Source organism: Bos mutus, chromosome 2 (assembly GCF_027580195.1).
Source record: "Bos mutus isolate GX-2022 chromosome 2, NWIPB_WYAK_1.1, whole genome shotgun sequence".
Taxonomy (NCBI): Eukaryota; Metazoa; Chordata; class Mammalia; order Artiodactyla; family Bovidae; genus Bos; species Bos mutus.
In genome coordinates, this window is record NC_091618.1 from 25569243 (window position 1) to 25584266 (window position 15024).

The window sequence follows — 15024 nt, forward strand, 5'->3', positions numbered from 1 at the left end:
CAACCAATCCATTCTGAAGGAGATGAGCCCTGGGATTTCTTTGGAAGGAATGATGCTAAAGCTGAAAGTCCAGTACTTTGGCCACCTCATGCGAAGAGTTGACTCATTGGAAAAGACTGTGATGCTGGGAGGGACTGGGGGCAGGAGGAGAAGGGGACGACAGAGGATGAGATGGCTGGATGGCATCACTGACTCAATGGACGTGAGTCTGAGTGAACTCCGGGAGTTGGTGATGGACAGGGAGGCCTGGCATGCTGTGATTCATGGGGTCGCAAACAGTCGGACACGACTGAGCAACCGATCTGATCTGATCTGATCTTTGTTTATTATATGCTCAAAAATGCATTAGATTGAATCATACATTTTAGAAGAAAGAATTATTATATAAAAGAAGGCTGAAAAGAGTGAGAGTGTTAGAGTCAATTTTCCCACCAGTTTGTGGCAAAGACTCCCCCAAACTGCTTAACCTCACAATCTCTATATACTTACCAATAAAATAGGAACATTAATACCTGCCTTATTTATCTTTTAGGATGGTAACACATAAAAACTTAAAATGCAGGTATGAAAATACTTGAAAAGTGTTGAGAAATCCGTTGCTGATGATAGCACCAACACTAACAAGGATTTCTATGGAAAGTTTTAAAATATGTCCAATACAAAAACATATACTTAGTATACTGGGTAGTCTACTACTACCTAGTAGTTTTTAACTAAGTCTATGTTTCAAACCCTTTGAATATCCAGGAGCTGTTGTACAGATCCTAAAACGTTTTTGCAAATGAATTTTGGTCTGAGAACTTCTGCAACCAGTTCTTTGTTTCTACTTAGCTATAAATATATGATTCTTTCTCAAAGTTCAGGTCACATCTTGCTTTATTGGAATAACATAAATTGTAGTGTGTTCTGGAGCGATATCTCTTTCAACTGGGAATGTTCCATCATCAACTGACTTCTACATCCTCTAGCATTTGTCATCACTATTGTTATAACCAAATTTCTTGACTCTTACTACTTCTTTCTTTTCTAATCATTTTTCTGGAGTTCAGAGTTTTTGTTTGTTTCAGTTAGCTTTTTCTCAAAATACCCCAGCATTTCCATAACACTTGCAAAAAGTCTTCCTTTTCATGTCACCTCACCATGGTTACTTAGGTATAGCTAAAATGAAAACACTAATAGCATAATCAAGAAGCAAGGCATTGGCATGTATTGAGTAACCACCGTGACAGAGGCTTCATGCCAGACAATTAACATACTTAATCACACATAATCCTCACACTTACCCCACTGAGTAGGTGTTATTATCCCCACTTTATAGAGGAGAAATCTGAAGCTCAGAGGGATTAAGAGGCTCTCCCAGGGTATGTCTTGATTCGAGTCCTGGTTTGTCCTTTGATGATTCCAAAGCCAGGATTCTTATTTTTATGGTGCAATGCCTCCCAGATTTTGTTAAATTGCAGAGACATTTCTTCAAGGGCTGTCTTAACTTTAGTCTATCGTAAGTTTGTTGATGATAAACTTTGGGATTTTCTGCTTTTATATCCTTCAAAGTCCTTACTCCCTAGTAAATGTTGAATGAAGTGTGTCAAAGAAAATCTTTCATCTTTATAAGCTGTGCCTCAGTTACATTAATCATTTTGTTAACATTATTCTTTTCCTTGATCTGTTCCTACAAACTGATGGATAATCTTTAAATTTTTCTATAATGACTTATAACCAGTTTACTTATGTGTTGCTTCCTTGGCTTTGTATTCATGCACTGTTGGTTGCCCGAGATCATCAAGAATGTACTCAATTTCATTTGATTTGAAAAAAGTTTCTGAAACATTTTATAGTCAACTGGTCCTTTGGTATAGGATTTCTCACCAGTAGCACCACTGACATTTTGGTCTGGACATCTCTTTGTTGTTGGGGGCTGAACTGGCAGGATGTTCAGCAGCATCCATGGCTATACCCACAAGATGCCAGTAACTTCTCCCATGATGGGACAAAAATGTCCCCAGACATATGTGCCCTGGGGAACAGAATCTCCCACCTCCAGTGGAGAACCACTCCTTTAGTATATTTCAAACACATAGCAAAGTAAAGGAGAGAGAAAAAACAACAAAGACTTCTGTCTCTACAACAAAACCTAGACTTCCTATTCAAAGGTGTCTTTTAAAGAAACTGAATATGTCAAGGCTTAAAATTGGATTTCATTTGCTTAAATTTGAAGCCTGAAATTAGATCAATAGCCACTTTTCCTTAACTTTGTATGATATTCACTGGATTGAAAATTAGGTAAACTTTTATCTATCATAAATTTAAATCTCCTGTTCTGTGATAAAGAATTCTAGGATATATTTTGATTCTGCTACCTCCCCCTTCCAAACTGTATATTTCAGTCATATTAGTGAGAGTTGAGAATATGGTTGTTACTGACAAACATTCAGAGATACTTAGGTCAAAATGACTGTGATTTGTCTCTTTTTGAGTTAATTTGACTTCCCCCACCCCATTTGTTATTCCATCTTATTTTTCAGTTTGAAGCCATTTTCTCCTTGACATATAAAATGTACTTTACCAAATGGAACAGTTAATTACCCAAAGGGGAAACACCGTATCTAGGCTGAAATCTGGAATGCAAAATAATTAGGATCTATGTTTTCACTAAGCTGTTAAATCTATTTTCTGCCATAATTTTGGCAAACCCCTGATTTTCTGCTGAAGTCAGCATTCTGATTGTAAGATTGATAATGAATGTGGTTTCAGAGTATTAATCCTATCTCTTTCAGAGTAGTTGTTCTCAGTGTTTACATGTTTTGATAATAGAGCTGTCCTAGTAATTAGGGGATTATTCAATTACAGTGCATTTCTCATTCTTGAAGCATTCAATGTACTTTAAATACAAAGAACATATCTTTAGGTAGTATTTTAAAATTTGGGCAGCATTGTTCGTTTCCAAGGCAAACCGTTCAATATCACAGTAATCCAAGTCTATGCCCCAACCAGTAATGCTGAAGAAGCTGAAGTTGAACGGTTCTATGAAGACCTACAAGACCTTTTAGAACTAACACCCAAAAAAGATGTCCTTTCATTATAGGGGACTGGAATGCAAAAGTAGGAAGTCAAGAAACACCTGGAGTAACAGCCAAATGTGGCCTTGGAATACGGAATGAAGCAAGGCAAAGATTAATAGAGTTTTGCCAAGAAAAAGCACTGGTCATAGCAAACACCTTCTTCCAACAACACAAGAGAAGACTCTACACATGGACATCACCAGATGGTCAACACCAAAATCAGATTGATTATATTCTTTGCCTCCAAAGATGAAGAAGCTCTATACAGTCAACAAAAACAAGATTGGGAGCTGACTGTGGCTCAGATCATGAACTCCTTATTACCAAATTCAGACTTGAAGAAAGTAGGGAAAACCACTAGACCATTCAGGTATGACCTAAATCAAATCCCTTATGATTATATAATGGAAGTGAGAAATAGATTTAAGGGACTAGATCTGATAGATAGAGTGCCTGATGAACTATGGAATGAGGTTCGTGACATTGTAGAGGAGACAGGGATCAAGACCATCCCCATGGAAAAGAAATGCAAAAAAGCAAAATGGCTGTCTGGGGAGGCCTTACAAATAGCTGTGAAAAGAAGAGAAGCGAAAAGCAAAGGAGAAAAGGAAAGATATAAGCATCTGAATGCAGAGTTCCAAAGAATGGCAAGAAGAGATAAGAAAGCCTTCCTCAGTGATCAATGCAAAGAAATAGAGGAAAACAACAGAATGGGAAAGACTAGAGATCTCTTCAAGAAAATTAGAGATACCAAGGGGACATTTCATGCAAAGATGGGCTTGATAAAGGACAGAAATGGTATGGACCTAACAGAAGCAGAAGATATTAAGAAGAGGTGGCAAGAATACACAGAAGAACTGTACAAAAAAGATCTTCACGACCCAGATAATCATGATGATGTGATCACTGACCTAGAGCCAGACATCCTGGAATGTGAAGTCAAGTGGGCCTTAGAAAGCATCACTATGAACAAAGCTAGTGGAGGTGAGGGAATTCCAGTTGAGCTCTTTCAAATCCTGAAAGATGATGCTTGAAAGTGCTGCACTCAATATGCCAGCAAATTTGGAAAACTCAGCAGTGGCCACAGCACTGGAAAAGGTCAGTTTTTATTCCAATCCCAAAGAAAGGCAATGCCAAAGAGTGCTCAAACTACCACACAATTGCACTCATCTCACACGCTAGTAAAGTAATGCTCAAAATTCTCCAAACCAGGCTTCAGCAATAGGTGAACCGTGAACTTCCTGATGTTCAAGTTGGTTTTAGAAAAGGCAGAGGAACCAGAGATCAAATTGCCAACATCTACTGGATCACCAAAAAAGCAAGAGAGTTCCAGAAAAACATCTATTTCAGCTGTATTGACTATGCCAAAGCCTTTGACTGTATGGATCACAATAAACTGTGGAAAATTCTGAAAGAGATGGGAATACCAGACCACTTGACCTGCCTCTTGAGAAACCTGTATGCAGGTCAGGAAGCAACAGTTAGAACTGGACATGGAACCAACAGACTGGTTCCAAATAGGAAAAGGAGTATGTCAAGGCTGTATATTGTCACCCTGCTTAATTAACTTATATGCAGAGTACATCATGAGAAACGCTGGACTGGAAGAAACACAAGCTGGAATTAAGATTGCCGGGAGAAATATCAATAACCTCAGATATGCAGATGACACCACCCTTATGGCAGAAAGTGAAGAGGAACTAAAAAGCCTCTTGATGAAAGTGAAAGAGGAGAGTGAAAAAGTTCGCTTAAAGCTCAGCATTCAGAAAATGAAGATCATGGCATCTGGTCCCATCACTTCATGGGAAATAGATGGGGAAACAGTGGAAACAGTGTCAGACTGTATTTTCCTGGGCTCCAAAATCACGACAGATGGTGACTGCAGCCATGAAATTAAAAGACGCTTACTCCTTGGAAGGAAAGTTATGACCAACCTAGATAGCATATTCAAAAGCAGAGGCATTACTTTGCCAACAAAGGTTCGTCTAGTCAAGGCTATGGTTTTTCTTGTGGTCATGTATGGATGTGAGAGTTGGACTGTGAAGAAGGCTGAGCACCGAAGAATTGATGCTTTTGAACTGTGGTATTGGAGAAGACTCTTGAGAGTCCCTTGGACTGCAAGGAGATCCAATCAGTCCATTCTGAAGGAGATGAGCCCTGGGATTTCTTTGGAAGGAATGATGCTAAAGCTGAAAGTCCAGTACTTTGGCCACCTCATGCGAAGAGTTGACTCATTGGAAAAGACTGTGATGCTGGGAGGGATTGGGGGCAGGAGGAGAAGGGGACGACAGAGGATGAGGTGGCTGGATGGCATCACTGACTCGATGGACGTGAGTCTGGGTGAACTCTGGGAGTTGGTGATGGACAGGGAGGCCTGGTGTGCTGTGATTCATGGGGTCACAAAGAGTTGGACACAACTGAGCGACTGAACTGAACTGATTTCATTCAGTCTTCATAAAAAGTCCTGTGAGATAGATATTTTTATTGTCATGTCAAATAGTGAAAATGAAAAGAGGTTTAGCCAGTTTAAATGTTGGACCCAAGAAACCACAATTTTTATAAATGTGGAATATACGTGTGTATTTAATAAGTATTGGCCACCTAAAATGTGCCAGTCATAATTTGAGGTCAACAATGCTCTATAGAAATAGAATGTAAGCCACATAGGTAATTTAAGCTCTTCTAGTCATATTAAAAAATAAACAAGTGAAATTAATTTAAATAATATCTTATTTAGCCTTATAAAATAAAAATGTTACTTTTTGTTGGTAAATATTATCATTTCAACAATAAGCAATACAAAAATTATTCATAAGATATATTTTATTCTTTACTTTCTACAGAGTCTTTGGAATCAAAGAGTATAATACATCCCAATTCAGAAGAAATTGAACAACTGTGGGTGATGACTGCAGCCAAGAAATTAAAAGACACTTGCTCCTTAAAAAAAAAGCTATGACCAACCCAGACAGAATATTATAAATCACAGACATTACTTTTCCTACAAAAGTCTGTATAGTCAAAGCTATGGTTTTTTCACTAGTCATGTACAGATGTGAAAGTTGGACAATAAAAAAGGCTGAGCACCAAAGAATTGATGCCTTTGAACTGTGGTGCTGGAGAAGACTCCTGAAAGTCCCTTGGATAGCAAGGAAATCAAACCAGTCAATCCTAAAGAAATCAACCCTGGATATTCACTGGAAGGACAGATATTGAAGCTGAAACTCCAATACTCTGGCCACCTGATGTGAAGAGCTGACTCATTAGAAAAGGCCCTGATGCTGGGAAAGGTCTTTTCCACTGACCTTTGGAAAAGGCAGGAGGCAGGAGGAGAAGGGAACAACTGGCATCACCGACTCAATGGAAACGAGTTTGAGCAAACTCCGGGAGATGGTGAAGGATAAATAAGGCTGGTGTGCTGTAGTCCATGGGGTCGCAAAGATCTGGACATGACTGAGTGACTGAACAACAACAACAATTCAGAAGAGCAGCTATTCAGGTGTTGTAACTTGAGGTTGTAATTTTGGGCAGCACCTCTCCAGGCGCCAATCTCAAGGGCTTCCCTGGTGGCTCAGAGGGTAAAGTGTCTGCCTACAATGCGGGAGATCTGGGTTTGATCCCTGGGTTGGGAAGATCCCCTGGAGAAGGAAATGGCAACCCACTCTAGTATTCCTGTCTGGAAAATCCCATGGACAGAGAAGTCTGGTCGGCTACAGTCCATGGGGTCGCAAAGAGTCAGACATGACTGAGTGACTTCACTTTCACCTTTCTCCAGGCACCAAAGATGTGGAAGCATCTAAGATAACTCTCTGGTTTCACAGGGCTTTCTCTCCCAGTGCAAGAGTCAGATAGTAAAAAACGATGAGTGAGCAACTGAAGTAAACCCACGTCTTTTGACTCAAGATCATCAACATTTTGGAGAAGTGTAGTGCAGATTTTCAGACTGAGCATCTGGGCTGGGGTTGTCCAGTGAAAAGCGGAAGTGAAGTGTCTGCTGAGAAGTGGGAGGGAAGAGCTAGTGTGAGTCGAATGGATCGTAGGGCTGGGTGGCTTTGGGTTTGATGAGGAGGGTGCTCAAGTCTGAGACTTCAGGGAGTTGACAGATGGAAACAGGAATGGATGTTCAAGAGGAGAACATCCTGTTGGAGGCCACAAAATGCGGGAGACCCTGAAGCCAAGGCCCGGGGGTCAGGGACAGAGAATAAAGAGCCACCGTGGATAGACACTTTCTCGGAGAGCCTGGCAGGCAGCTGTGGGCTACACTGATTCCCCATTTTCTGTCGGAAATCCACCAGCTTTCAGTGGACAACCTGTTGTTGATCATCTCATTTAAGTGGCTTCAAAAGAAAAGAAAAGAGTGTGCTGAGAGTGTGCCTTCATTGTTTTGTTCAAAACTTTAAAAAGTCTCTTTTATTGTTTGTTGTTGTTGTTCAGTAGCTAAGTTGTGCCTGACTCTTTGTGACCCAATGGACTTCAACATGCCAGACTTCCCTGTCCTTCACTATCTCCCAGACATGCTCAAATTCATGTCCATTGAGTTAGTGATGCCATCCAACCATCTCATCCTCTGTTGCCCCCTTCTCCTACCCTCAATCTTTCCCAGCATCAGTGTTTTTTCCAGTGAGTCAGCTGTTTGCATCAAGTGGCCAAAATTTTGGAGCTTCAGCTTCAGTGTCAGTCCTTGAAATGCATATTCAGGGTTGATTTCCTTTAGGATTGACTGGTTTGATCTCCTTGCATTCCAAGGGAGTCTCAAATGTCTTCTCCAGCACCAATACATTCGAAGATAAAGTTGCTGAAAAGGCACCACTAACTGAGAATGAACAAGGATGTGATAAGTCTTTTTGTTTATACCTTTTGAGATGTTCAGCCTTTCTTTATTCTTTCTTTAATGCAGCATTTTGTTTCTGATTTCTACTGTCCCTTGGAAAAACCCCACTTAATACGTGTCTCCTTTTGCTTTGACCACACGTGCTTGCATTGACCTATGCAAACTGGCTCTTGAATTGCACATGTGCTCACTTGCTCAGTCACCTCTCCATCTTCATTACCGCAGCCTTATCAGAGAGAGGGAAGAGACATGTATCCTATCCCATGGCATCCTAACCACAAGTAGAGAGGGGTGAGTCTCAGCCAAACTGTCGAGAAGTTGTGCTGCAAGTTCTGTTCTTCCTTCCTTACTCAGGCTGCCTCTTCCCACAGCCTCCATGGTCCTCATTTGATGGCATCTGTCCCTTCAGCAGAACAACCTTAGCATTGGCAGAGACTCATCCTTGTTTAGTTCCTGGCAAAAATTGGGCCAAGAGAGCACAGAAGCATGTGATGTCTAGGCCGGTCTGATACAAACTAAGAAACTTGGAATAAAAGACTTGGGTTGATGGGAGGGGAGTTTGGAGGAGAACGGATACATGTATATGTATGGCCGAGTCTCTTTGCTGTCCACCTGACACTATCACAGTATTGTTGATGAGTTATACTCCAGTATAAAATAAAGTTTTTTTTTTAGATAAAGGGAAAAAGAGACTTGGATGGAATGTGGAACAGTTGTGAGAAGAGGTCTAGATAAGACCCCCTCTCTTCTCCTGATCAATCTCAATATGGCTGAGACCTACTTTGAGCTCACTCTGAAATAGTTGCACTGGAATATCCTAAGAAGTGCAATTTTACAAGGCTTGTGAAACCCATCACTTACCTTTTAGAGAGAGATTCTCACTGTCTAGCAGAGCCGTGGGTGGGGGGTTGGGGTACTTCCAGCACACAGCACATCTATCACTATGGGCTGAGCTCTTGTGCTAGAGTTGGAGCTGGGCAGACAGCAAGCTGTTTGATATTGCAGCTGATGGAGCAGGTCCAATCCTATTTGCATTGTGGGAATGGCAAGGTTGGTCCTGCCCCTCACAGGACGAGCTTACACGGGGACTTCCCTCTCAGGGACACCTGTGTCCAGTGAGGAGTGGGACCAGTCTCAGGAAGGTACCAGCATTCCTGAAGGGTCTTTGTGCTATTCCTCCAACTTGTTGACAATGCTTAGCTACCAGCTAAGGTTGTAGAGAAGAGTTGTCACATGGTATAGATTTCTGGCAATGAGAAATAGAGCATTCTCCATAAATGCTTCACTCCTGATCCCTCCCTGGTGGAGTGGATGCGTGTGTTACATATGTGCGCTGGAAGAGTATTTCCACACTAGCGGGTCACTTAGTTTCCACTACCAGGGACTCATTTTCTTTTTGTTTCCATGTGGAGCCCTTGGTTGGAAACATTTACCAAAGCAAAGGACCCTCTTGCATGTATTAACGAATTAAAAAATTCAACACAATTGATGCTCTTTGTCCAAATTCAAGCCATATAAGAGTTTAGAGTAGAAAACATAGGCAAAATACTCTCTGACATAAATCACAGCAGGATCCTCTATGACCCACCGCCCAGAGTAATGGAAATAAAAGCAAAATAAACAAATGGAACCTAATTAAACTTAAAAGCTTTTGCACAACGAATGAAACTATAAGCAAGGTGAAAAGACAGCCTTCAGAATGGGAGAAAATAATAGCAAACAAAGCAACTGACAAAGAATTAATCTCAGAAATATACAAGCAGCTCATGCAGCTCAATTTCAGAAAAATAAATGACCCAAGTGAAAAATGGGCCAAAGAACTAAATAGACATTTCTCCAAAGAAGACATACAGATGGCTAACAAACACAAGAAAAGATGCTCAACATCACTCACTATCAGAGAAATGTACATCAAAACCACAATGAGGTACCATCTCACACCAGTAAGAATGGCTGCTATCAAAAAGTCTACAAACAATAAATTCTGGAGAGGGTGTGGAGAAAAAGGAACCCTCTTACATTGTTGGTGGGAATGCAAACTAGTACAGCCACTATGGAGAACAGTGTGGAGATTCCTTAAAAAACTGGAAATAGAACTGCCTTATGACCCAGCAATCCCACTGCTAGGCATACACACAAGGAAACCAGAATTGAAAGAGACACGTGTACCCCAATGTTCATTGCAGCATTGTTTACAATAGCCAGGACATGGAAGCAACCTAGATGTCCATCAGCAGATTAATGGATAAGAAAGCTGTGGTACGTATAAGCAATGGAATATTACTCAGCTGTTAAAAAGAATGCATTTGAATCAGTTCTAATGAGGTGGATGAAACTGGAGCCTATTATATACAGTGAAGTAAGTCAGAAAGAAAAATACCAATACAGTATATTAACACATATATATGGAATTTAGAAAGATGGTAACGATGACCCTATATGTGAGATAGCAAAAGAGACACAGATGTAAAGAACAGACTTTTGGACTCTGTGGCAGAAGGTAAGGGTGGGATGATTTGAGAGAATAGCATTGAAACATGTATATTACTATATGTGAAATAGAGTGCCAGCCCAGGTTTGATGCATGAGACAGGGCGCTCAGGGCCGGTGTACTGGGACGACCCTGAGGAATGGGATGGGAAGGGAGGTGGGAGGGGGGTTCAGGATGTGGGACACATGTACACCCATGGCTGATTCATGTCAATGTATGGCAAAACCAATACAATATTGTAAAGTAATTAACTTCCAATTAAATAAATTAAAAAAAAAGAATTTAGAGTAGAAAGTGAAAGACCCTATTTGTCTGTCCTCATTTTCCTTCCTTTCCTGGAAATTACTGCTGTTACCAGTTTAGGTTGTTGTTGTTGATAAGTTGCTAAGTCGTGCCTGACTCTTTGTCACCCCATGGACTGTAACCCTCCAGTCTCCTCTGTCCATGGGATTTCCCAGGCAGGAAAACTGGAGTGGGTTGCCATTTCTTTTTCCAGGAGATCTTCCCAACCTAGGGTTTGAACCCATGTCTCCTGCATTGGCAGGTGGATTCTTTACCACTGAAATGCAAGGCAAGCCCACCAGTTACAGTTACTTCTCTCCTTTTCTATTAAAGCAATTTTGCATATTTCTATTAGTGCACTGGGTATACAGAGAATATGCATATCTCTATCCACATCTTCTTAACCTGGTGAGACAATAAGGCTCTTAGTATGCAAGGAATAAATACTGTTCTGTGACCTGTGTATTTTATTCTGTATTTTTCTGTATTTTAGTCTATAACATATCTTGAAGTGATGCCTGGCCTTTTTTTAGTTAGGTAGTATTCCATTGCATGAATAAGCTATAGTTTACATAGTTATTCCTTTATTGTTGAGCATCTAGTTTCCAGTCCCCACCCCTTTTGGTTCCGTAACTATAATGCTGCAATAAGCATAAACATCTTGGCACATATACCTTTATGATATTAAGTAATCATTATGTTTTTTGAAACTTTTTTATAACCAAAGACATATGCAATTCCCAATCAGTCTTTCTGATCAGGATGAGATCATGAGTATTACTGCATTGAGCTGAAGTAATTTTGGTCAAAAGCTTAAGAATGTGGTTATTTAGTTAGCCTGTTCTGCCTTATCTAGTAGACATATTTGATATTTGTTAGACTCTTTGAAATGCTGAAAAATAGTCTTCAGACCTTCCCCTGACCCCATGCACCTCATTACACGACTACCTTAGAGAACATAAAAGATCTGACCATATTTGTGAGTGTATTCTACACACTCGTGTAAATTACAGGGAAATTAAAAATTCAATGAAAACCATAAGCAATTTGGCTGACTTTTAAAACATTTTTTATTTATTTTTAATTGAAGGATAACTACAATATTGTGTTGCTTTCTGTCAGATTGGTTGACTTGCTTAATAGAAGTTTTGAATTTGCCTGACTGATTTACTTGATAAGCTTAATCAGCTTTTCCTTGGCATGTTGTAAATACAATAATATGTGGACTTAGCCACATATGCCCAATATACTACTGATTTTATTATTTTCAATCATAAATTTCATGATAACCCAGTAATTTTCATCTTTCAGAACTTTTATAAAAGTGCTTTGTAAATTATAATTTTATTGGAAACTCTTAATAATTCTGACCTAGTGGAAATAACACTATAGTTTGAAGCCTATAGACAGGCCTGGGTTTGAATTCTGTTTATACTCTGATTAGTTGCTTGGTCTTGGGAAAGTGTCTTATAGCTTTGAATCTCAGATTCCCCACATGTGAAAAATGGCTCACGTGTTAAAAACTTTAACATGAAGGTTGAGAATTTATTTAATGATGTCTTTAAAAATACCTAGTTTATTGCTTGACATATTAGAGTCTTGTTGTTTTTATTAAACTATTATTATTGTTAGCTGATAAGCTGGCCATGTGTTTATATATTTAGAAAAGAGATGACTGAAATCAGAAGATGCTTCGTTTGGCTCAGTAAGGAGTCTTGCTATGAGAATTTAAAGTGGTCTTTACGGTGTCCCTTCATGAATAAAGTGGTTATTATGCCGGTCATTTTACTGAGACATTGTGAGATGAAGCAGGCTCCCATGGTAATGCAGAGAGTCAGGTGTGGAACCAGAACTGCCATTCCAGTGGGGCTGACCTCAATACTTGGCTGTTAGACACACTACTTTTTTTTTTTTTTACCTCTATTTATTTTTCCAAACTTTAAGCTTTTTATTTTATGTTGGGGTATAGTCGTTAACAATTTCATGATAGTTTCAGGTGAACAGCGAAGGGACTCAGGCTTCCATATACACATATCCATTCTCCCCTAAACTCTCCATCCCATCAGGCTGCCACATAACATTAAGCAGACTTCCACGTGCTGTACAGTAGGTCTTCTTGGTTTTCCATTTTCAATATAGCAAGGCACACTACTTCTTTAAAGGACAGTGCTCCTTTGGAACCTCCTTTAAAATATTGGAGTTGGAAGATGAGGTTGGTGACCGTGAAACGGCTGGAGGCAATCACTCTATAGAGGCAATCACCCTATAATCATCCTATAGACCTATAGAGGCAGTCTACTTAGGTGAACATGCTTAGACCCACAGTGCATCTAAATCTTTGAAATCCGTGTGTGTGTGTGTGTGTGTGTGTGCATGTGTATGTGTGCATGTTCAGTCTTGTCCAACTCTTTGTCAACTCCATGGACTGTAGCCCACCAGGCTCCTCTGTCAGTGAAATTTTCCAGGCAAGAGTACTGGAGTGGGTTGCCATTTCCTCTCCAGGAGATCTTACCAACCCAGGGATAGAACCCTCTTGAGTCTTCTGTGTTGGCAGGCAAATTTTTTTTTACCACCAGGGTGCTTTAACTAGATGCTAATGTATTTTAGAGTTCTTTTAAGAAGAGCATGATTTTTCTTCTTCAAGTATAATCTTTTTAATCTGCATTTTTATCTTTTGCATTGAATCTTGCAAACATCTCAAGTGATTCAAATCAGATAACATATCTTTTACTTCTAAAAAAAGGTTCTATTTATTTTACAATATTTATTTATTTGGCTACAACAAAAATAGGTTTTAAATTAAGTTTGTGAACCAGCAGTGGTCAAGGAAGTAACTACACACACACACACAGATGTTTGCCTATTCCTCAAGCTTCAAATCCAGCCCAATGTTTTACAATAGCAAGTATTAAAGGGATATTAATTAAGAATTAGGTTTGCAGAAGGACAACACTTGGACCAGGGCTTTATACTTGCAGACATCCTGGGCCTCAGTTTCTTTAAGGGGTGATGGAATTTGCACCCCTGTGTTCTGGATTTAGGGTGACTGTGGAGTGGATGGGAGGGAAGGACAGATAAAACTCTGTGGATCAACCTTGGGAAGAAGAACACTTGTTTACATACCATTGCTTTGCAGATTGTTTTTTCCTTTTTCATTTTGGATTCTGAATCACATCGCATTGGCTAAGCGTTTCTTATCAAGCTCAGAGTGTACCACATTAGAAATCGGTAAGTATAAAACCTTAATGAGATGTTTTTTCTAAACCACTTTTCAAGATTTTATTGTGGTGCCCAAGAGGACCATTCCTGTGGAAACCATGCTGGTTTCTAGGGTCTCTAATGGGTATGCTTCAAGGAAGCAGAGTCTAGCCACCCCCAATAAAAGTGGAATGTCACCTTAACTACCACTCTGCTGTTTGGTTTGACTGCACATGGGGGTGTTTTTAGGACCAGAACAAATATGTCACCCTTCCTTTCAGGGTAGATTGTATCTTAAGAAAAATACATAAATTATTACTTTAAACTTAAGACAGGAAATGTTTCCAAAACTAGCCAGTAAACAGAACACTATAATCTAGCTTGTTGTATTTGCATAGTTTAGAGAAATGTTGGTCATATATTACTTAAAATTTTAAGGAGTTGGCACCACCCAAACACAGAACAGATTAATTTCATGGTTTCTATATGCATTTGCACAAATTAAAATATAAATCCTCATTTGGTTTTTTGTACCTCTTTCTTCAATTAGTTCTATATGCAGAGCTAGTCATACACAGTTTTTAGCAGTTTTCCAGTTTCTTCTATCTGTTGTTATTGTATAGTTGAATTTCTTTATGTTCTGTATGTCAATGTCATGGAAATGATGCCTGAATTATGAGTTATTTATGCTGTATTAGTTTGTCCCAGTAGCAAGTCCTGTATCCCCAGAGCTGCAAAATTGTGAGAAAACTTTCTGAAGAATTATTCTTTTATATTGAAGAGTAAACATAAACTTCTTATGGATAATATGAGATTTTTCTAGATCTAAACATCAAAGAAATGATTCTTTAATCTTTTTAAAAAGGAAAGCCCATTCTTGGTTAGAATATTTAATTTCACATTTTCAGTTCAGTCGCTTAGTTGTGTCCTACTCTTTGCGACCCCCTGGACTGCAGCACACCGGGCCTCCCTGTGTGGGAATTAAAAGCTCACAGAGTTTACTCACACTCATGTCCATTGAGTCGGTGATGCCATCCAACCATCTCATCCTCTGTCGTCCCCTTCTCCTCCTGCCTTCAATCTTTCCCAGCATCAGGGCTTGTCAAAAGAGTCAGTTCTTCACATCAGGTGGCCAAAGTATTGGAGTTTCAACTTTAGCATCA